This window comes from Macaca mulatta, chromosome 6 (genome assembly GCF_049350105.2).
Source record: "Macaca mulatta isolate MMU2019108-1 chromosome 6, T2T-MMU8v2.0, whole genome shotgun sequence".
In the NCBI taxonomy this organism is placed as follows: domain Eukaryota; kingdom Metazoa; phylum Chordata; class Mammalia; order Primates; family Cercopithecidae; genus Macaca; species Macaca mulatta.
Genome location: NC_133411.1, coordinates 142,986,674 through 143,009,172, shown reverse-complemented (window position 1 = coordinate 143,009,172; position 22,499 = coordinate 142,986,674). Strand labels below are relative to the sequence as shown.

General features: G+C 51.9%; 1 long non-coding RNA gene across 2 annotated transcripts; it reads left to right on the top strand.

Annotated features, from left to right (window-relative positions):
- The first annotated feature begins 390 nt into the window (after nucleotides 1-390).
- On the top strand, nucleotides 391-21,744 carry LOC144341538 (uncharacterized). 2 transcript variants are annotated; one of them, XR_013418530.1, is made up of 3 exons: nucleotides 391-628; nucleotides 2,128-2,295; nucleotides 20,958-21,744. It is a non-coding gene; the product is annotated as an uncharacterized LOC144341538 (long non-coding RNA). The 2 variants fall into 2 exon arrangements; XR_013418531.1 differs by lacking the exon at nucleotides 391-628 and adding an exon at nucleotides 1,301-1,878.
- The last annotated feature ends 755 nt before the right edge of the window (nucleotides 21,745-22,499 follow it).

Sequence of the window (22,499 nt, the reverse complement as noted above, 5' to 3'; positions counted from 1 at the left end):
GTAGATACTTGCTGAGTGGTGACTGTTGTCACTTATTATTATTGTTCCCAGGCAGCAGGGCTGAGCTCAGAACCAGGCCTGTTATGGTGCTTAGCATCTGTTGCCTGAGCAAGCAGCTGCCTTTGCAATCCTGCAATCTTGCAAGGGTCATGGGTGGAGAGTGGGGACCAGGGTGGGAAGGCACCAGGAATCTTGCTTTCTGAGGCCAGGCTGAGGCTGCCAGGACGTTCAGCCTGAGTGGTGACTCCTCTTGCCAAGAGATGGCCATCTCCAGATGTCTGCAGGCCGGAGGAGCCGGCTGGCCATGTGGGGGCCTGGGGGCAGAGACAGGACTAATGGGAGGAAATTACACAGAGAGATTTCATCTCGGCTTGAGGAAGCACGTCTAGCAGTCAGAGCTGGCCAGCCATGGCCCGCCCGGGCTGCAGCAGAGGCAGTGAGCTCCCTGTCACCAGAGGTGTGTGAGCAGAGGCTGGGGGCTCTCTAGGGAGGGAAGCTGCAGAGGGGCTGTCTGCCCTCCTCGCCCCTCTGAGGCTGTGGGCAGTCCCTTCTACTTCCTGTGTGGCTCTGCCCATCGCTTGGCCCAGTTGAGCCTACTGCAGGCAGCTGACCAGCAGCAGGCTCTGAGGTGAGTGTGAGGGCAAAGGTTTGGACACCTCTGGCTCCAAACTGGGGCAGGAGGTTGGAGCAGGGGTGGTCACTGTAAGAGTCTGATCTCAGGGGGGCCTCATACCGACAACATCACCTTCTTTTTGGAGAGGCAGCCTAGTGTAGTGTCGGTAGGCCTTCGGGGCCAGGGAGGACAGAGACCGGAGGGAGGGATGATTCTTAAGCCAGATGCCCCTCACGGGCTTCAACTTTTTCTAAAACCAGGAACGGGAAGGAGAAGGATGGGAAGAAACAGAAGAGAAGAGAGCCTGGGTTTCCATTTTGCTCCCACCACTTGGTAGCTCTGTGGCTTTGGCAGGTCACCCTTTTTTTGTTTGTAAGTCACTTACCCTATTTGTCACTTACCCTCTTCGGTATCATCTATAAGATAGGATGACGGGCCGGGCGCGGTGGCTCACGCCTATAATCCCAGCACTTTGGGAGGCCAAGGTGAGTGGATCACGAGGTCGGGAGTTCGAGACCAGCCTGGCCAACATGGTGAAACTCCGTCTCTACTAAAAATACAAAAATTAGCTGGGCGGGGAAGGCATATGCCTGTAGTCCCAGCTACTCGGGAGGCTGAGGCAGGAGAATTGCTTGAACCCAGGAGGCAGAGGTTGCAGTGAGCCGAGATCACGCCGTTGCACTCCAGCCTGGGCGACAGGACGAGACTCTGTCTCAAAAAAAAAAAAAGATAGGATGACAACACTGCCTGTCTCACTGGATTCTTGTGAGGATTAAACTGGTTACTGTTTTTAACGTACTTGGAAGAGTTTGTGGTCCTGTGTTTGTTAAATGTATACAAATTAACTGCCCAGCTCACCTATGCCTAGTATTATGCAAGGGGCTTCACATCAGTTACCTTGTTTGGTCTTTACCACATCCTCATGAGCTTAGAATGACTATTATTAGGGAAAGTGGACCCAAGAAGGTCAAGTTCCTTGCCCGAGGTCACACAGCTGGTAAAAGGCAGAGCGAAGGTTGAAACTCAGGATGGTCTGTCTCCAGAACCGGGGCTCTCCACCACTCAGCTCTGCCTATTCCAGGGCTGCAACCTCTCTACGGAGGTGAAGCGTCTACTGGATCACTTTTGACCAACAGCGCATCAGCCGGCAGAGGGATGAGGGGTGAACCAAGAAGGGCCCCTTCCCCGTCAGGCCGGAGAGATTCCTCTGACTAATTTACTGGGTGACTCCGATGGCAAACTGCAGCCCTGTTCCCTCCAGCTGAGTAAGCTCCGTTGTGGGGTTCTAGAGAGAGGGGGTTTCTGGTGTGGGCAGCTCCCAAAGCCAGATCAGGGCTTGACTGTGTTTGCCTGGGTAGGGGCACTGCCAAGGGAGCAGGGCCACCCCAGATGGCCTCCAGGACCAAGGCACAGGAGCTGGGAGACCCGGGTCCCCGTGCAGCTTCCCTGGGTGTGGGTGGTGGCTGCAGCCTAGGGTGTTTTGCTCACTCTCATTTTCTGTTTTGTCCCAACAGGACTCCGCCGTCTTACTCATGATTGGGTCCCCTGGGCAGAGCCAGGGCCTGGCAGAGAGCAGATGTCCAGTAAATACTTCTCGGCCCTAAGAATGACTGGGAACACTCAGGCAGTGGGAACACCTTCCTGTGTGTTATCTCATCTCATCCTCACAGCAGCCCAGAGAGGTAGGTCTTTTAACCCCATTTTACAGACGTGGAAACTGCGGCTCAGAGAGCGGAAGTGACTCGCCTAGGTCATACAACTCAAACTTTTGGGCTCCAAAGTTTTGGGGCTCCAAACTGACTCTAGTTCTGCAACCTACAGAGAGCTCGCCCTGTTCCTTTTGTGAGGATGGTGGTGAACGGCAGGAACCCCAAGTTATTGGAGGCCTCCCCTGGCCTCATTTAACACAGAGGAGCTCCTAGGAGATCACTGGGGTTGGTGTAATCAGCCAGCAGGGGGACAGAGCCTGGGGCTGCAGAGCTTCTGGTGGAGGTGGGGCATCTCAGGGTTGCTGATGGTCATCCATTCACGGAGCGAGTTATTTCCCAGCCTCTGCTGGGTGCCAGGGCTAGACAGGGCCATGCTCTCAGGAGCTCTCGGGAGGTAGGCTAGATGGGTCCAAGTCACTGTCCCAAGGTGGGGGCATCAGAGTGCTGCCTCACTTGCGGGGAATAGCATGCTGTTTATGGGAGACAGCATCAAGGAACCGCTTGGGACCCCTGCCCCCATGCCTGCAGACTTCAGAGCTGTCTGGGATCGGGCGTGGCAGGGCAGCTCCTCCGAGTGCATCCGTTGTGAGTGGTGAAAGTATATCTCCTCGCTTTGGGGTCACTGGTGGGCCCCTGTGGTTTTCCTTGTCAGTTTTGCTGTTTTTAGTCTTTGTTCACTGCTCTGTTATTACCGACATCTTAAAGGGTTTCCCCATCGTGGTCAAGTTGGTCTTTTGTTTTTAGAATTTTAGAATTTCTCTCCCTTTCTCCTCTTTCTCCTCCTGGTCCATGGTTTTGTAAGAAGCTGAAGCAGGAGGTAGGTGGGGGCGGGGGGTTAAAAGCAATCCCACCCTGCATCCCTTGCCTCCCTGTCCCTATCCCCAACAGGCCCGAGGGGCCCCCAGGGTGGACCTAGCTCGGAGGGCAGCATCTTGGGGAGAGGGCACCCTTATAAACTGGAGATTCTTGTTCATGTTCTATGTGGAGCTTTGGTGCCTCTCGCCCTGCATGTACAAGACCCTTTGTGCGGTGATCCATCCATTCTCCTTCCCTCCAGGATTCTCACCCACTCAGGGATGCACGCCCACTGTGGGCAGCTGCCAGCACCTCTGCACCCGTTGACTGTAAGCAAGTCACCTCCCTTCTTGGGGCTTGTAGTGGCCTGGGAAAATTGGCATATTGGCAGAAACAGATGAGGGATGAGGGGAAGGGCTTTCATGGGGCCTCTCTCCTCATCCCTGATTCATTGTGGGACTGGTTCTGTGGCCAAAAACTCCCCTTCTGAAATTCACAGCCCCTTGGTTGGGGCGGGGGTTTCCTCAGTTGCAGCAGGCTGGGCCCTAGTGACGTAACTTGCCCGTTGTGGTGGATTTCGGGACCCAGGCCAGGACTCACAGTGGGCCGGGAGGGTCCCTCCAATCTACCCCTGGGGCTGGTGTCTGGTGCCTGGTTCTGAGAAGGTGGGAGCTGAGGAGCTGAGGAAGCCCCAGGCCCTCAGAGATGAGCCTGCCTTTCTACCTAGGAGCTGAGCAGTGCTCCTAGTGCCTCTTGCTCAGCCCTGCTCCTAGGACCTCAAACTGGGGAGGGACAGAAGTCCCAAGGCTTTTTGCCTCGGCTCCTCCTGCTACAAGATAGTGTGGTATTCTGGCCTGTGCCTGAACTACTCACGCTTGTGTGGCGGCGCGCTGGTAAACATTTCGTTTTATGTTTGAGGATGAGATTCAAATCTGCAGGGGGGAAGCACTTAAAAACAACCCTTTAGCTGCTGGGACTTATACCTGAGACAAGCTCACAGTTTGTCTGCATTTTCAAGCGTGAGAAATGCTGTCTGGGCCTTTCCTTTGCGCCCACAGAAAGTCTCGAAGTACTCAGGGCACCAGCTCGAAGGCTGGCGGGGAGCTGAACTATGAGGCTCGTGCAGATGGGAGTAGACCTCTCTTGCCACGGCAGGTGCCAGAGCATCCAGAGAACCAAAGGTGTCAGTTGGTGTGAAGCTAAAAAATGACACCAGGCCAGGCGCGGTGGTTCATGCCTGTAATCCCAGCACTTTGGGAGGCTGAGGCTGGCGGATCACAAGGTCAGGAGATCGAGACCATCCTGGCTAACACGGTGAAACCCCGTCTCCACTAAAAAATACAAAAAAATTAGCCGGGTGTGGTGGTGGGTGCCTGTAGTCCCAGCTACTCGGGATGCTGAGGCAGGAGAATGGCATGAACCTGGGAGGCTCAGCTTGCAGTGAACCAAGATCATGCCACTGCACTCCAGCCTGGACAACAGAGCGAGACTCCATCTCAAAAAAAAAAAAAAAAAGAATGACACCAGCCTGGCACAGTGGCTTATGCTTGTAATACCAGCACTTTGGGAGGCTGAGGTGGGCGGATCACTTTGAGCCCAGGAGTTTGAGACCAGCCTGGGCAACATGACAAAACCCCATCTCTACAAAAAATACAAAAGTTAGCCAGGCATGGTGGTACATGCCTGTAGTCCCAGCTACTCGGGAGGCTGAGGTGGGAGGATGGCTTGAGCCTGGGAGGTGGAGGCTACAGTTAGCTGAGATTGCACCACTGCACTCCAGCCTGGATGACAGAGCCAGACCCTGTTTCAAATCAATCAATCAATCAATAAAAGAATCCTACCGTCTGGACAGGGCGTGGGGTCATGATGTGCCCGGAATAACAGAGACTCTGAGCTGAGCCTGCCCTCAGAGGGGAGGGAGGACAGTGAGGGGTCCTGCGGGAGGGGCAGAGGCCTTGGGAGCAGAGGCTGGGGTTTGGTCCTCTCTGTCCCACCTTTCCTGGAACCAGCCTTGAGCATCAAAGAAAGAGACTCTAACAACTCCCTGAGAACTCAGGGAGACTCAAGAGAACACTAGGACCTCCAGACAAGCACCCAGGGGAAACTGAAGCCCAGAGGCAGGGACACTCCTCGGCCCCATAGCCCAAACTCAGGAAATCTTGAAACATACAGCAAAGTAAAACAAGCCAGAAAACCCAGAACACCCATGTCATGAATTGACCGTGAGTTGCTTTTGTAATTAAAAAAATATATATATTTAATGTTTTTATTTTATTTTTTTTTTTGAGACAGAGTTTCACTTTTGTTGCCCAAGCTAGAATGCAATGGCATGATCTCGGCTCACTGCAACCTTCATCTCCCGGGTTCAAGCGATTCTCCTGCCTCAGCCTCCCAGGTAGCTGGGATTACAGGCATGCGCCACCACACTCGGCTAATTTTGTATTTTTAGTAGACACGGGGTTTCTCCACGTTGGTCAGGCTGGTCTTGAACTCCCGATCTCAGGTGATCCGCCTGCCTCGGCCTCCCAAAGTGCTGGGATTACAGGTGTGAGCTGCCGCGCCAAGCCTAATATTATTTTTATTTTTATTTTTTTTGAAACGGAGTCTCGCTCTGTCGCCCAGGCTGGAGTGCAGTGGCCGGATCTCAGCTCACTGCAAGCTCCGCCCCCTGGGTTTACGCCATTCTCCTGCCTCAGCCTCCCGAGTAGCTGGGACTACAGTCGCCCGCCACCTTGCCCGGCTAGTTTTTTGTATTTTTTAGTAGAGGCGGGGTTTCACCGTGTTAGCCAGGATGGTCTCGATCTCCTGACCTCGTGATCCGCCCGTCTCGGCCCCCCAAAGTGCTGGGATTACAGGCTTGAGCCACCGCGCCCGGCCAGTATTATTTTTAAAATACAGGTGGAAATAAAATCTTTGGGGTAGGGGGTCCGCGGGGGGAGCTGGGGAGTCTGCTCCATTCACACCACCAGTGCACCCACTGCCCCGGCCCCGGATTACCCGGTGGGGTGGCCGGTTCCGCAGCCTCCTCCCTTCTCAGCCCAGGGGAGGCCTGGAGTCCCCCGCAGAGTGGCGGGGGCTGCTCACAGACTCCCCCTGGTGGCTGGATTTGGAAGGGGTCGTGCCTCTGAACTGCAAGAGTGGGAAGTAACCAGGGTGATGTTTGGACCCCGGGACCCTCAAAAGGAAACCGCTCCCCCGTGCCTACCGTCACAGCTGCTGCCGCTGAATAGTGGAGGATGGGCACGCAGTCTCGTTCTAGTCACCAGGGAGCTGCGACAGCGTTCTCGCCTGGGCTCCGAAGTTGGCCTGGTTGCCAGCATATCGGTTCCCATGACTCCTAGAAGGGTGTCTCTTGGAATGAAGTTGCTAACACGGGGCCTAATGGGAGGGCCAGGCTGCATCTGAGCCCTGGCAGCTGCTCAGCAGTTCTGAGACTCCTGCTGGAGCCCTACCTCAGTGTGACACACAGCTGGCGAGGACCCCAGTGAGGGATGTCACAAGGTGTCCCTGAGAGTGATGCAGCGGTCAGGAGTCTCGACCCTACTGTGGCTCAGCTACTCAGGCTGGTAGGACAATAGCAATAACAATGGTGACAGGAACAACGTTAACTCACATTTATGGAATACCTCCTGTGCCGACACTGGTGAAGCTCACAACAGCTCACAGTCCAGGACTCTTTGTTTTTTTTTTGAGACAGAGGAGTCTCAAATTGCACGCCCAGGCTGAAGTGCAATGGTGGATCTCGGCTCACTGCAACCTCAGCCTCCCGAGTAGCTGGGACCACAGGCATGCACCACCACGCCCAGCTAATTTTTTTGTAGTTTTAATAGACATGGAGTTTCACCATGTTGGCCAGGCTGGTCTTGAACTACTGATCTCGGGTGATCCGCCTGCCTCGGCCTCCCAAAGTGCTGGGATTATAGGCGTGAGCCACCGCGCCCTGCCAATCCTGTGTTTCTTAATTAACAGCATCATCTTCCAGGTGAGAGAATTAGGGGCTTGGAGGAAGGAAGTGCCCGAGGTCAGGCCCCTGGAAACTGAGAGGAGCAGGACTTGAAGCCATGCTGGTCCCTTGAGGGTGGCAGAAAATCCAGACATGTGTCAGGAGCTGAACGTGGCCTTTGACAAGGACTTCGGGGCATCCTGCCTTCACAGAGAATGTCTGGTTTCTGTTGGGATTACTCCTTGCAAGCAACAGAAATCAGCTCTGGTGGTCTTGCAGAATAGTTTGCTATATGTGTATGGGTAGCTCAGAGAATGGATCAGAAGGAGGAAGCCAGGCCAAGAAAAATATGAGCATGGAGCCCTGGAGCCTGCAAGGCAGCAACTACTCCCAGGTCCAGTTCCAGCTCTGCCCCTGGGATGAATCCATTTCTGCCTCTTTCTCTGCTTAGATGTAATTTCTGAGCCCAAGAACCCAGAGAGAAGTCAAGGGGCCTGGCTGAGGTGCCATGGCCCCTGCCCATCCTGGATGGGAGGCACAGCACTTTCTTGGAGGGTTCTAGAGTGCTGGGGCATGGCCAGGGCTTTTTAAGGGAGTGAAACAGAGAGGGAGCTGGAGGGGATTCCCCGATGGAGTCTCAGCCGGCACTGGTTTTTCACACTGTAATTCTGCTTCTGGTCCTTGGTGTGAGTCACATGTGAAAGTACCTTGTTTTGCTAGGCTTGTGTCTGCAGCTGCCACCCCCTTCACAGGAGCTGCTGTCTCTAGGCAGGAGGCCGCAGGCTGGCTCCCAGGCTGCAGGGAGCTGAGATCCAGATCACAGGCAGGACCCCCTGTCACAGGGTGCTGCAGCTGTGGGAGTAAAGTACTAGAGACTGTAATCTTGGAGCTAAGCACGGGGGAATTTTCCATTCTTTATATCGTATGCAAATCAAATGTAAATGTATGTAAATGAGGGGATACTCTCAAAGCTTAGTGGCTGGGTAAGATTTGAAAGGAAGGTAGTTCTGGCTGGTTGTGCCTCCTCTGCCCTAAAAATATTTAACCCCAGCTTGCTTTCAGGGAGAGCCCTGACTCCTGGAGACCAGCCCAGGCCACTGCTAGAGTCTATACTCCTGGCACTTAGTACTCCATGAGGGGCCTCCACTTCTTGTGAGAAGGAGGTAGGGCATCAAGCTAGATTAACAAATAAAAAGCATCCTGCTGCTTCTGTTTTCGCTGCCTGTGCCTATGCACACAAGGCTGGGCTCACAGGGCATGTTTGGATTGACCCCACACCAGCCAAGGGGCCAGGCTGTACCAGCGAGGCCTGGGGAATGTGGGACAGACCCCTTCCCACTCTGCCTCAACCCTGGGCCTGGACAATGGATTCTGGGGAGATAAAGAAGGTAGTTGGAGGCCGGGCGCGGTGGCTCAAGCCTGTAATCCCAGCACTTTGGGAGGCCGAGACGGGCGGATCACAAGGTCAGGAGATCGAGACCATCCTGGCTAACACGGCGAAACCCCGTCTCTACTAAAAACACACAAAAAAAAATTAGCCGGGCTAGGTGGCGGCGCCTGTGGTCCCAGCTACTTGGGAGGCTGAGGCAGGAGAATGGCGGGAACCCGGGAGGCGGAGCTTGCAGTGAGCTGAGATCTGGCCACTGCACTCCAGCCTGGGCGACAGAGCGAGACTCCGTCTCAAAAAAAAAAAAAAAAAAAAAAAAAAAAAAAGAAGGTAGTTGGGGCCAGATATGGTGGTTCACACCCACAATCCCAGCACTTTGGGAGGCTGAGATTGGAGGATCACTTGAGCCCAGGAGTTTGAGACCAGCCTGGGCAACTTAGGGAGGCCCTGTCTCCACAAAAAATAAAAACAAAATTAGCTGGGATGATGGCATGCGCCTGTAGTCCCAGCTACTTGGGAGGCTGAGCTGGGAGGATTGCTTAAGCCAAAGAGGTCAAGGCTGCTGCGTGTTATGATTGCGCCACTGCCCTCCAGACTGGGTGACAGAGCAGCCTGCACAGGTAGGGGGCTAAGGCCACCGTGACCAGGGCCCACGCAGCTCCTACTCTTAACCTGAGGGGCTCTCCCAGAGGGCTGAGTCACTTGGGGAAGAAGCAAAGTGCAAAGGGTCCAAGTTCTAGTCCACAATGGGTAGGAAAACAAACAAGCTCAGCTGCACCAGATTCAAAGTCACGTTTGAAGGCCTGTAATTTCGAAGGCCGAACCTGTTCAGGAGAAGTGGGCAAGCCAGGCTGGACTCCAGGCTCCGATCCTGAAGAAGCAATGAACAGGGAGACCAGGTGCCACAGGGGCTGCACAAATAATGGGTAAAATCCTGACACAGAGGAGAAATGGAGACCCATAGAGACCCTACAGGAGAGAAAGAAGGCAGGCAGAGAGGTAGACAGGCAAGAAAGGCAGAACTCATCGAAACTTACCAGCTCACAGCCTGTGTACTTCAGGTCCAGCACAGCCTCTTAGAAGTAGGGCTTTGGGTGGACTGTGATTTAGGCCATCAGAAAAAGCCAGCATCTGGTTGGGTCTGGCTGGGGGAGGGTGGCTCCGGCTTACCCTCTGTTGCTACAGAATTGCCCCTCAATGGGACCAGCCTTTTACATTCCCAGAAAGCCCCTCTGCTTCTCAGGGCCCTAAATGTGCTGTTTGGGGATGCTAGAGGAGGCTAGAGCCTATGGGGTCCCTCTCATCCCCTTCTTTTCCACTTCCTCCTCTGGCTCATGCTCCTTATCTGACCAGCCTGGCATAGTCTGGCACAGCTGCAGAGGGTCAGGGCATCACGTCTGCAGAGTCATGTTGAACATGCTGCACGGCCTCCCGGAGGCGGACTTTCTCACCTCTCTCAACCACCTTCTTTTTTAACTTTTACTTTTTGAGACAGGATCTTGCTCTGTCACCCAGAAGATGGAGCTGGTGGTCAGGGCCACCAGGACACCACCACCTGTCCAGCATTGTCAGAGGTTAGCAGAGGACTGGTCCAAAAGAAAGGAATCCTTGACCGGGCGCGGTGGCTCATGCCTGTAATCCCAGCACTTTGGGAGGCTGAGGCAGGCGGATCACCTGAGGTCAGGAGTTTGAGACCAGCCTGGCCAACATGGTGAAAACCTGTCTCTACCAAAAATACAAAAATTAGCCGGTCATGGTGGTGGGTGCCTGCAATCTCAGCATGATGGTGGGCACCTGTAATCCCAGCTACTTGGGAGGCTGAGGCAGGAGAATTGCTTGAACCCGAGAGGCAATGGAGGTTGCAGTGAGCTTAGATTGAACCACTGCACTGCAGCCTGGGTGACAGAGCAAGACTCTGTCTCAAAATAATAATAATAATAAGAAGAAGAAGAAGAAGACAAGGAAGAAAAAGCAGGGCATGGTAGCTCACACCTGAAATCCCAGCACTTTGGGAGGCCGAGGCTAGCGAATCACCTGAGGTCAAGAGTTTGAGACCAGCCTGGGCAAAATGGTCAAACCCCATCTCTACTAAAAATACAAAAATTAGTCAGGCGTCCTGGCAGGCACCTGTAATCCCAGCTATTCGGGAGGTTGAGGCTGGAGAGTCACTTGAACCCAGGAGGCAGAGGTTGCCATGAGCCAAGATCTTGCCATTGCACTCCAGCCTGGGCAACTAGAGTAAAACTCGCAAAAAAAAAAAAAAAAAAAAAAAAAAAAGAAGAAGAAGAAGAAGAAAAAGAAAGGAATCCTTGTGTTGGCAAGACTTGTCCTGTGAGGGTCCCAGTGTAAAAACCTGCAGAATCTTGAGCTGCAGTTGCAGGAAAAATTAGATGTCTGGCTCCTTCTATGTCTGTGGGCCTCATTTTGAGAAAATACACACTCTCCTATTCTCCCCGCCACACCCAGAGGAGCATTTTCCCCACCTTCACCAGTGGCCCCTCCACTGTGGATGTGGGCTGCGGGGCTGAGCACCTTCCAGCCATTGAAATGACCTCTACAGGGTGAACCGAGGTGGCCGAGGGCTTCCAGGAAGAGGCTTCCCTATGCCTGTGCTCATCTGTGATCAGGAAACATACCCTCACCATTTCATCAACCAAAGGCTTTTTGAAAGAGTTTTGTGTTGTGGCTGTTCTGGATGAAGTTCTTGATGATCTAATTTTAAAAACCTTTTTTTCCCTGGACCCTCTGTGAGTTGCCATAGAGATAAGTTAGAGGCAAACAGAGCTAATGAGCTTGGTTGGGTCTTTTGTGTTCCTGAATGTTTTCCATTCTGAGCCCTTAACATGTAATTAGAGAGGTTATTTAGTGAGGACGTTTTCTTTTATTGTAAATTAATTTCAAAACCAAGTTCTGAGGTTAAATAATGATTGTATTTGTTAATCAATCCAACCTGGGTTTCCTTCCAGAAGAAAACAGGATGCCATTATCAAAATGTTGGAAACAGGATGTTTGAGACTGTGGGGGTTCATTAATTGCAGTGATGTGAAGGGTCCTGACAGCACTAATGCTGGTATCTTTTTATGAGACGGGCTTGTGCTTTGAGAAAGGCAACACTGGAGATGCTGGTGGGGATGTGCGCCGGGACCATGAGTCTCTAGCAATGGGCTGAGTCCCAGGAAATCCACAGCTTCCCCAGAGGGGGCTGCAAGCCCCTTAGCTAGGCCTTAGTTTGCCTGCTGGAGAGCCCATAACTGTCTGTCTAAAGATGGGGCTGGTGCAGTGGCGCATGCCTATAATTCCAGCACTTTAGGAGGCAGATGGATTGAACTCAGGAGTTCAAAACCAGCCTGGGCAACATGGCAAAACCCTCTCTCTAAAATACAAAAAATAGCCAGGTGTGGTAATCCCAGCTACTTGGGAGGCTGAGGTGGGAGGATTGCTTGAGCCCAGGAGGTGAAGGTTGATCACACCACTGCACTCCAGCCTAGGTGACAGAGTGAGACCCTGTCTCAAATTAAAAAAAAAAAAAAAAAAAAAAAGAAGAAGAAGAAGAAGAGAAAAGAAAATATAGATAAGCATAGAAAGGAGGAAGGCAGGGGTGTGGGAGCAGATCATCCTTAGTCGACTAGAGAAAGGAGAGATTGGGTGGCCCACAGCCCCCTCCCCAAGACTGGGATTGGATCATGCCGAGAGCCCTGGCAGAGACAGCTCCTGGAAGCTACCCCAAATCCTGCAGCCAGGGCTGCTCAGTCAAGCTGTGGGCCCAGTCCCTGGCTGGGGGCAGAGGCAATCTTTTAGATGCCTTGTCACCTGGCATGGAGGGTGAGGACACTCTGGGACTGGGACTCCTCAGAGGAGCACTGGAGAGAGGAGCGCAACCCCTCCCTTCCCTCTTCAGGACTCACTGCTCTCGGCAGTGTCAGTGGGGCCTGGGGAGGGCTGAGGAGGAAGCCCCTAGGAGGGAACCGAGGCGTGGGAGTCAGGGGCTGCCCCGCACAATCCCGGGCCCTGGGGAAAGGAAACACGCACCTCCTTGCAGTTTCAGTGAAACTCCTCTGGCGCACTGGGTAGAGTCTGACTCAGTGGCTGGCATCCATGGCTTATCGGTCTCAAGGGAGCTTGGTTCTCAGATTCTGAGGCCAAGAGCGGGAGGGTGAAGCCGGTTTGGCTCTTTCCTAGAATTTTTCTATGGCTCTGGGCTTGTCTCCCAGCCTCTCTAGAAGCTAGATGAGCACCGTTCCTCCATAACTTTCTGCAGTGACAGAAATGTTCTCTGTGTTGTCCGGTACAGTAGCCACTAGCCACATGTGGCCATTGAGCGCTTACAGTGGGGCTGGTGTGACCGAGGAACTGCACTTTACATTTGATTTAGTTGCAATTAATTTAAATGTAAATAGCCATGTGTGGGCTGGTGGCTGCTAAACTGGGCAGTGCAGTGCTAGAGTGCTGTGCCTCAGCTCACCTCTCCCAGCTCACTAGGATCTTTGGGCAGTGGGAGGGGATGGCAGCATTAGGTATAGAAGAAGGCCACCAAGGATTCCAATAAATCCCAGTCTTGTGATAGTCTATGAGAAAAAGTTAGATCGCATCTGGCAAACAGTCCACTCTGTCTTCCTCTTGGATTTATTTATTTATTTATTTATTTTTGAGACAGAGTCTCACTCTGCTGCCCAGACTGGGGTGCAGTGATGCAATCATAGCTCACTGCAGCATCAATCTCCTGGGCTCAAGCAATCACCCCACCTCAGCCTCCTGAGTAGCAGGGACTATAGGCACGTGCCGCCACACTGGTTAATTTTAAAATTTTTTGTAGAGATGGGGTCTCGCTGTAGTGCACAGGCTGGTCTCGAACTCCTGGCATCAGATGAGCCTCCTGCCTCAGCCTCTCAAACTGCTGGGATTATAGGTGTGTGTTATTGTGCCCGGCCTCCTCTTGGAGTTTTGAGATGCATATTTGCATGTTAAAGGCACTGAGATATTCTGCTCAGAAAACAATCACTTTAATTAATCTCAAATTTTCCAAATGTATTTGACTACACCACCTTTTTTACATGGCACATCTATTGGCGTTTTGTGGAGTTCCCCTTGGGAAATGCTAGAAAAGGAAACTGGACATGTGGAGGAACTGATGCTCCTAAGTGGGGTGACTCCTGGGTTCTGCAGCGTGTACGTGGGAAACTCAGAGCTCTTGGTTAAATTGAAGACATTTCCTTGGGTTTCCCCAGGCCTTTGTAGCCTGGGCAGGAGCCCAGCAGTGGCCCTGGCAGCCCCATCACTGTGTACTCTGCCCTGGACATGGCAGCTGTGGGGCCCAGGGCAGCTCCTCCCTACTCTGCAGGCTGCCCGTTGGCATTAGGGCCTCTCACTGGGGAGCACAAAGGCAGCTGCCCCATTTCTTTTCTTTTTTCTTTTTTCTTTTTTTTTTTTGAGATGGAGTCTCGCTCTTCACCCAGGCTGGAGTGCAGTGGCGCCATCTTAGCTCACTGCAAGCTCCACCCGCTGGGTTCATGCCATTCTCCTGCCTCAGCCTCCCAAGTTGAGCTGAGACTACAGGCGCCCGCCACCACACCTGGCTATTTTTTTTTTAAATTTTTAGTAGAGACGGGGGTTTCAACATGTTAGCCAGGATGGTCTCGATCTCCTGACCTCATTGATCTGCCCACCACAGCCTCCCAAAGTGCTGGGATTACGGGTGTGAGCCACTGCGCCCGGCCATTTCATGTCTTTTCAATCCGTCGCTCCTCTAACTGACCAGGGTTTGATCTGGAAGAAACTCTGTCGTCGTTCCAGTACCTGGGCTGGACCCTGATGGGAAGACAGACAAGGCAGGGCAGATATCCATCAGGCACTCCCTCTGACTGCCCACGTACGCAGTGTGGAGGCCAGGGCCCAGAGCTGCCTGGAATGTGAACGACCTTCACCTGCAGGAAGGATCCAAGCGCTCCGGCTGGAATAGCTTCGTGCTTGCTTGGATGAGGCAGTGCTCAAGCCTGTTGACTTTGCATTAAGCCAAGAAGCAGGGCACCTGCCTTCCACCCACCCCCTCACTGACCTCATGGAGTCCAGGATCACACAGCTCTTATCTCTTGGGTATTTCAGTGGGGTTGGTGCTACAGATTGCAGGAAAGTAACAATTACTCTCAGATGAGGTAGACGGGATACTCACAGCTGGGAGACATTCAGAGGTATCCACAGTGCTTCCCAGAATAGGGAAAGGCCCACAAGAGAGGGGCTGCCTTTGCCACTTTCTATCCCTGTCTGGGGAGTATCAGCTCAGCAGCCTGTTTCTTCCTGGGTTCAGTCCTCTCTGGGCAGCAGAGAGTGTTACCCTCATCCCCACCACCCCCAGAACTCTGTGGGTGCAGGTGGAGCCATGTATGCTCAGGGCTGACCCAAGAGGCCCATTCTCCTGTACCCAGCCCACTGCTTTGGGCCTGATCGAAGAGCCTGGACGGAAGAACTGGAATGCTTCTCTGCCGACTCACGCTCTTAACACCAGTGCACATCTGAAGTCACATCTGGGAAGCCTGGTCAGACCCTGTGGAAAGACATCATCAGCCAGCTAGGCAATTACAGGTTTGTTGGGCTTGGCTGGAGATGGGATTCTCAGCTTTGCATCATGAGGGGACAGCCTGGCCTGGCCTGGAGTGCATGGCCTGGTCTGTTTTCCTGTGGACACGCTATAAACATATGCATGGCTACCATGTTGCACAACTCTGGGACACCGCTCTAAAGGAACACAACCTGGGCCATTCTGGACACACACACACACTTAAATGCGTGTGTGTCAATCTTGCCACTGTACACACCTTCCTCACCATACCTCATACTCCCAATACATCAGTATATAACTGCATTCAAAAGCCAGGCAGTGGTATTATCCATTATAGAAAGCCAAGGGCTTCCCCCAGGGCATTTGAAATGAGGTTCTTTTTACATCTAACCTTTCAGGACCCATATCCAGCTCTATCAATTGAAATGCACCTGTGCTTAGATGACTCACAAGTACATGCAGGGTTGCCAAGGGCCAGAAAGCTGCTGTTCCCAACTATAGCAGATAGCTGGTAGATTTATGACTCAGGGTCATGAATCCATAAATCACCTTTATCCCCCTGGAAGGATGATTGTGCATTAGCTTGAAAGAGGCCTTTGCTGCAGGTGTCTTTGGCAAACCTTGGTCAAAGCTGTGAACCACCAGACAAGGAAATTCTAGCAACTCCACTGGTCCCTGAGAAGTGGCAAGGGGTGCAATGGAAAGGGAAGACTTGCGTGCAAATCTATAGTAACCTAAGCCCTAGCAGTGAATTTACTGAACTGTGTGTCAATCCTATAAGTATAGTACTTTTGTTCCTTCTGTATAGGGGATCGCTGGGGTTTTGGGGTAATCTGACACCAGTGATTTCAGAATCAGTGTCAGAGGTCACCCAGGGAAACCAACACATCTTTTTTTTTTTTTTTTTTTTGAGACGGAGTCTTGCACTGTTGCCTGGGCTGGAGTGCAGTGGCGCGATCTCAGCTCACGGCAAACCTCTGCCTCCCAGGTTCAAGTGATTCTCCTGCCTCAGCCTCCGGAGTAGCTGGGATTACAGGTGTCCACCACCACGCCCGGCTAATTTAATGAATCCAGAAATGTCAAGACATTACCCCAGGATTCAACAGCACATGAAGGACAAAGCCAGGACCCCACCCTTATTCTTTCAAGGCTGGCCTGTGCCCTGGAGCTCTTGCACACACCTCCCTCTCCAAAACAAGGAGAAGCCCAAGACAGTGACTCAGAGCCCCCTTGGCAGTTTTGCTGATAATTTTTTTGTTTTGAAGTGAGATGTTCTGCCTCTATTAAAGTCTTTAGGAAATTATAGTGATTTTGACTTTTTCAGACATGTTTGAATTACTCACAGTCTAGAATTCCCAGGCAGGGGGTGATATTTAGAGAGGCCTTAGAATACAGAAGTTAGGGGCACAGGATTTGGGATTAGAGGGATCTGGGTTCAGATCCCCACTCTACCACTTAGTAACTATGTGAGTTAATCACAATGAGTCTTGGTTCCTCATCTGGTTTTGATAACAAACACCAGGACTTAGTTCAAGGGTTGCTGGGAGACTAAATGAAGCAATGAGCAGAGAATGGTGCAAAGGAGACCTGAGTACATGGCACTGGGGTTATTCCCTGGACACCTGCTGAAGCAGGAAGGCCAGGATCTGACTTATCAAGCACACACCCAGCCTGCATGAAGGCTCGAGTGCAGCCTGCGTGGGCTTATTCATCAGGAGCTGGGTTGCATGGTTTCAGATCTGGCTCTGTCACTAATCTGGGGCCAAAGAACGTCCCCTCTCTGAGGCTCTGTTTCCCTCCAGAAAAAATGTGGACAATGACAACTCAGTTCTGTTGCCAGGACCCATGTGGTCAGTGCTTAGAACGGTGCCTGGTACACAGTCGGTGTTTATAGATGATCCTTTTATCACTGTCTCTGTTTTTTCTGCTTGTACCTGTGTTTCCAGCAGGGCAGCAAGAGCTCGTGTGTCTGCAGACCTAGTGGGAGAGTTTCCATACTTCTGTTTCTGCCAAATATGGTGTGCATTTGTGCTTTTCTTGTTCAGTGTGGCCCGGTCTTTGCCCATGCTGTTCCCTTTGCCAGGACCTCCCTTTACTTCTCTGTCCCCATTGATCGACATCCTTCCAATGTCCAGTTCACAAGGCTGTGTGAAGAACTTTCCCCATCTGCCCAGTCAGATCTGATCTGACCATGCATAAAGATTCTGTGGTGTCAGGGGAGAGGCAAGGTGGGGGAAAACTTGGAAAGTTCTAAGTGGTTACCCTACGTTGGAATAGTGGTAACCTTCAATGAGGAAGGGGGAAGGATGTGGGTGGGACAGGGAGCATTTCCAGGGGACAAGACATGCTCTATTTCTTAATCTTTATGAAAACTTCAACAAATACTTGTTGTCTGTGCTGTCCAGGGACTGTGCTAGAGTTAGACCCTCCGTTTCTTTTCACAGCCCATTTCTGTGCTTGAGCACTGATTTTATTCTGCCCTACCCTATAGCATTAATTTTTCTCCTTAGAGTGCAGATAGTAAAGGGCCTTATAAACTTGCATAGTGTTCCGTGGCCAGTTTGTGCCCTGGCAGCCTCTCTGTTTTGGACTTTTCTTCCTGACCATAGATTGGGGTGGGACCAGCTGTGTGAAGTCTCTGAGCCACTGCAGTTGGATCTGAGCATGCTCAGAAGGACCACAGGTTACCACCACCCAGCTGGGGATTCAGAATCCTTGAGAGGTAGACCCCAAAGGAAGATGAAGGCTTTAAACTGTTATTGTAAGTGTGTCTTCTCCTCTGTGGGTTGCATGGAGATCAAAGCCTGAAGGAAGTAGAAGGTTGCTCTCTGACAAAAACACCGTATTTTTAGAAGCATTCGGTGGTTTAGGATGTTTGCCCCAATGCTGCCTTTCAGTGGCAGGGGGTAGGGCTGGGGGTGGAGGCCAAGGGCTGCGACCTTGAGCGGAGGTTGGTGGGAGCAGGTTTCCTGGCACGGGGCCCAAGGGTGGAGGCTGAGGGTGGGAGGACAGCCAATCATCACTTATCTTTCCTGAAGACCAGAGAACCAGGCCAAAGCATTTCAGGTTGTGGGGAAGGGGGCTTATGGAGTCTCTGTGCCATCTCCTTCTTTCAGAGATGGAAAAACTGAGGCCCAGAGAGGAGCAGAGGCTTGGCTTAGCTCCACCCCCACCATACACGCACCCTCCCCATCTGGGGATTTGGGGCTTGCACATATGAAACTGTTAGAGAACAATGCGTGCATTCTGTAATCAAGGCTAATTGGTGTGGTTCAGAAGAGGAGAAATGCCAGGCATTTGGGGGCAGGACATCAGTGGGTCTCTGAACCAACCACCCAGGAATAGTCCACGAAGAATTAGAGCAGCTCCTGGGGCCTGGGAAGGGCAAACCTTGGGTAGGTGAGAGGACATTCAGGCAGCATGGGTAGTACTTGGAGGTGGGACCTAGCTTGGCCTGAATGTGGGGACTGATGGAAAAAATGGGGCAGAAATTTGGGTCCTCCCCAGACTGGATGAGCACTTTGGCGCCCGCCTCACTAATTCCTACTGAGCCACATTTTCTTTCCTTTTTTTTTTTTTTTTTTTTTTGAGACAGAGTCTCACTCTGTCACCCAGGCTGGAGTGCAGTGGCATGATCTCAGCTCACTGCAAACTCTGCCTGCCACGTTCAAGCCATTCTGCCTCAGCCTCCCGAGTAGCTTGGATTACAGGCATGCGCCACCAAGCCTGGCTAATTTTTTTGTATTTTTAGTAGAGACGGGGTTTCACCACGTTGGTCAGGCTGGTGTCGATCTCCTGCCCTCAAGTGATCTGCCCGCCTTGGCCTCCCAAAGTGCTGGGGTTACAGGCATGAGCCACTGCACCTGATCATGAGCCACGTTTTCAAAGGTACCTCGGAAAAGTGAACTGGCTACTCTGCATGCAGAAGGGAGCAGGGAAAGGCATGTTGGGGGGTTGCCTGGCTCCCCCCACCTCTCCCTAGTGCCTCTACCTTATAATCATGGCAGCCCTGCCTTAATGTTTCTTCCAGTATCCTAAACAGCTAGGCTGGGATGGCGAGCTATAATTTCTATCATTTTTCGTATGGGTTATAGGCTCTTTCAAATGGGAACCACATTGGATAAAGGGCAAACCATAAGGGCAGGATGTTGAGAAATATGGTCCTAAGAAGCCACCTGCTTCTTATTTGGGATGTGCCCGGTTTATTGCTTGGTCCCAGTGCCCAGCTGGTTTCGGAGCTGGCAGAGCAGTCATAGATTACTGTCCTCATCAGTCATCTGCATTGAGGCTGGGGTGAGCAGCTCAGAGCCTGGGGTGTGCCCCCATGCAAAGCTTTGCGGAGACAGTTGGGAGCACTCTGCTCTTTGTCCTCGCCTGTCCCTGCAGGTGGCCATCTGGAGAAAAGCGAGTCCAGGCAAAGCCCCAGAGCCTGTGGCAGGCTGGGCACCCCTGGCTGGTGCAGGCAAGCAAGAACTCTGGGCTCCCGCAGTCTTGGCTTCTTGCAAACTGAGAATTAGGGCACCAAAGTAGGCAAAGGGGCCAGCTGCCATGACGATGAAGGAACCATGGCTGCATGCAACAGTGTGGATGAACTTTGAGCACGACGTGTGGAGCAAAAGCTGAAAGGATGTGTGTGATTGAGCCTAGTTGTATGAAGTTCACAACTGGACAAGCTATTCCATGGTGTTTGGGGAGAGGCAAGCTTGGGGAAAACTTTGAACGTTGCAAGCGATCACCCTAAGTTGGAATAGTGGTAATAGTGGTAACCTTCAGTGAGGAGCGAGGGGAAAGATGTAGGTGGGACATTTCCAGGGGATAGGCCATGCTCTATTTCTTGATCCTGGAGGTGGCCACATGAGTGTTCACTTTGTCATAATTCATTAAGTTATACATTTATGCTTTATGTACTTTTCCTGAGTGTTTTACTTTTCACAATAAAAAGGGTTAAGAAAACAAAAACGGAGGCATTGAATGATTGAGCCTGGCACCTTCCCCAGTTTGCCTCCTTCTCTCTTTTTTGCCTGCTGGTACCCCTGGAATGCTCTCCCTTGACTCCTCCATGCCTGTGGTCAGCCCCCCTCCAGCTGTCTCTCCCAGCCTGGCTCAGGCCTAGGCCTGCCCTGACTGATGGAGCCACAGGCTAGTGGGGCTTCCTGACCCCCAGAGAGCTTGGAAGCTCAGCAGGCCTTGGGGGTCCCCTTTTTAGTAGCACTTGGCCCGCCCTGTGCCTAGCCCAGCACTGGGATCTATGATGGGTTTCGTTGGGGGCTCTGGGGATGGGTTCCCTTGCTCAGAGATTTTCTGCTTTTTCCCTCATCAAGTCGTTGTCAGAGCTCCTTGTTTTTTTGTTTTGTTTTGTTTTGTTTTTGAGACACAGTCTCTCTCACTCTGTCTCCCAGACTGGAGTACAGTGGAGCAATCTCGGCTCACTGCAACCTCCGCCTCCCGAGTTCAAGTCATTCTCCTGCCTCAGCCTCCTGAGTAGCTGGGACTACAGGCACCCACCACCATGCCCGGCTAATTTTTGTATTTTTAGTAGAGACGGGGTTTCACTATGTTGGCCAGGCTGGTCTTAAACTCCTGACCTCAGGTGATCCGCCCGCCTCAGCCTCCCGAAGTGCTGGGATTACAAGTGTGAGCCACCATGCCCGGCCACTCTTTTTGTTTTTGAGAAGAACTATGGATATTTGAAGGCGAGTACTGTACTGCCTTTCAGTGGGTGCAAGGAATCCCTGGGTGTTGATGTTGAAGAAACCATTTGAGAAAGTGAGGCTTGTGGGGTTGGGGTTCCTCGGTGGAGGGGGCTGGGCTGTGGGCTGGCTTCCTCCCCACTCCCTATTTTTCTGGGGTAGATGAATCTCCCCAGCGCCCAGGCCTCCTGGCTCTTCCCCGGACCTTTCAGGTGAGAAACTTTCCATTGTTGCCTTATCTCAGCAATCCGCCTCTCTTCCTTGCAGCGACCGCAGGTGCACACAGATCTGAGGCCCTGATCTGTTCCACTCTCTGTATGCCAAACAGAGGAGGGACGCGAACCCCAGCATGAAACGGCGCCCACAACCACAAGGCCCGGTGTGCGCCCTCTGAAACCGTAGGTAAAGACAATTACCGGCAATTTCCACAGCATGGTTTGTTTTTTGTTCAAAGGCCATGGAGGCATTCTCAGCAGCAGGCCCAAAATGTAGTATTCCCACCGCACGCCGCCCTCATGAATTTGTGATAAAAGCTGTGGTCGCTTTGTCCCGGCTCTTCCTTTTAACAGTCAAACCTTCAGGTTTGATGTTGAAACTGCTTTTTTCTTCAAGTGTACTTTGATGGTGAAGATAACGCTCCATGATAAGGAACCTGCCTTCAAAACCACTCACTGTGCCTCGTGCGCACCATTAAGATGCACGTCACAAGGGAAAATCAGGCACCTGAATTTTTGAGTAGTGGGATGGGAATGTGCTGAATCTGTGAAATTCTCCTCTGTGCTGCCCGTATTGGAGATTTTGCCATCCCCCAACCCCCAAGAAAAGGAGAAGAAGGAGGAGAAGGGGAAGGGGAAGAAAGAAAGAAGAAAGAAGAAGGAAGAAAAAGAAAGAGAAGAAATAAAGCACCAGGCACTGACCAGAAGGAGGTCCTGGGACGGGAGGAAAATGGTGTGAAACGTCCTAGAAGCAGCTGTTTTTCCTTTGGCAAAAGCTGTCAAGAATCTACATGTCCGTGCCCATCTGTTTTCCTTAATTAAAAAGACTCTGCAAAATTGATGCTAAGTGGCCCAGAGCCTCTAAGAGCTTGTGAATATCCGAGTACTCTTGGGGAGGCCGCCCAGGTTCCAGGTTCCTCAGCTGTTGCATCTCCTGTAGTCGTGTTTAAGCTCTTCCCTTTGCTCATCAATATTTGCAGTCTCCCAAGGGCTGACTACCCTTGGAGCCATTACATCACAATAGGAATAGACCCTGTGTTGCTTTGTGTAAGCAATGATAGTTTTTTCATTCTAAAGCACTTTCATGTCTATTATCTCCCTTCCTATGGAGAAAGTTTTTATTTATTATTATTATTATTTGAGATGGAGTCTTGCTTTGTTGCCCAGGCTGGAGTGCAGTGGAGCAATCTTGGCTCACTGCAACCTCTGCCTCCCATGTTCAAGTGATTCTCCTGCCTCAGCCTCCCAAGTGGCTGCAATTACAGGTACACGCCATCACACCCGGCTACATTTTTTTGTATTTTTAGTAGAGACAGGGTTTCACCATATTGTCCAGGCTGGTCTTGAACTCCTGACCTCAAGTGATCCGCCCGCCTTGGACTCTAAAAGTGGTGGGATTACAGGTGTGAGCCACTGCACCCAGCCTTATTTTTTATTCTATTTTTCAGAGATAGGATCTTATTCTGTTACCCAGGCCGATCATAGCTCATAGTAACCTCAAATTCCTGAGCTCAAGCAATCCTCCCACCTCAGCCTCTCAAGTAGTTAGGACTAGAGGTATGCGCCACCATACTCAGCTAATTAAATGTTTGGG